Genomic DNA, 1,147 nt, shown 5'->3' with positions numbered 1-1,147 from the left:
GCCGAAGAAGGGGAGAGGGAGCAGTCCGGGAGAGGGCCTCGGTAAAGGGATCCCGAGCTGCCCAGGGTGGGTTTGCGAGGGTCAGGGGCGGCCCAGGGTGAGGTTTGGGGAAGGGGAGCAGCAGTGGCCCAGGATGGGCTCAGGGGAGGAGGCAGGAGGAGTTGAGGGCGAGGGGCGCGGAGGCAGCCTGGCTTCAGGGCCTTGTGCGTCTCTGCCTTTTGGAGCTGTTTTAGTTAGTTATTTCAGGCACTGAGACATGAGAGGAATCTCCCACCTTTGGTGAACGACGCGTGTTCCCTTTTCCTCTCCACTGCTGCGTTCGGTTCTTTGGCAGTGGTGGGGCCGCAGAGGGGGGGTGTGTGTGCAGAGTGTGTTAGCTTAGAAACACCCACAAGTTATTTCAGGCACTGAGACATGAGAGGAATCTCCCACCTTTGGTGAACGACGCGTGTTCCCTTTTCCTCTCCACTGCTGCGTTCGGTTCTTGGCAGTGGTGGGGCCGCAGAGGGGGGTGTGTGTGTGCAGAGTGTGTTAGCTTAGAAACACCCACAGCAAAGCAGAGCGCTTCTGTGGGTGTCTGTGGTTGGTGTCAGCGGTTGGAGCAGGGAGCTGTGATCAGGAAGGCAAAGTACGAAGAAAGGAGAAATAGTTCATATTAACCAAGGGAAATGCTTCATGGTGACCACAGTCGCCAGCTGTTGAGTGTCTGGAAGGTCTCATCAAACATATTTCTGCACACGTGCATCACACAAGCTTACAGGACACTCTGTCCAAAGGTGGTTTCTCCCTTCTCCTTGATTTAGTGTGAAATTATGTTTTTTGCGCAGTTTATTTGAACTGTACTCTCCCCCGGGCCTTGTGCGCTTCTGAAGCGAAGCTTTACACTAATAGTACCATGACCTTACCCGACAGAGAAGGTGTTATTTGTAAAGCGCTGCCGAACACATTGTGCTTTCAAGCTTGCTTATACATCCGTGCTGCAGAGTCGCTCTGTACCGTTGGTGTTCAGAGGTGCTGGTTCCCTTTACAGGACAGTGTACCTGCCCCTGTGAAAGGATATAGCTGAGTTCAGCAAATCAAGTAAGGAAGTTTGAGCCGTTTTTGCCCAAGTGTGTGACTGTTAACAGTGTCCCTCTCTTTTAGGGAA

This window comes from Buceros rhinoceros, unplaced genomic scaffold (genome assembly GCF_000710305.1).
Source record: "Buceros rhinoceros silvestris isolate BGI_N320 unplaced genomic scaffold, ASM71030v1 scaffold11880, whole genome shotgun sequence".
In the NCBI taxonomy this organism is placed as follows: domain Eukaryota; kingdom Metazoa; phylum Chordata; class Aves; order Bucerotiformes; family Bucerotidae; genus Buceros; species Buceros rhinoceros.
This window is presented reverse-complemented; position numbering follows the sequence as displayed.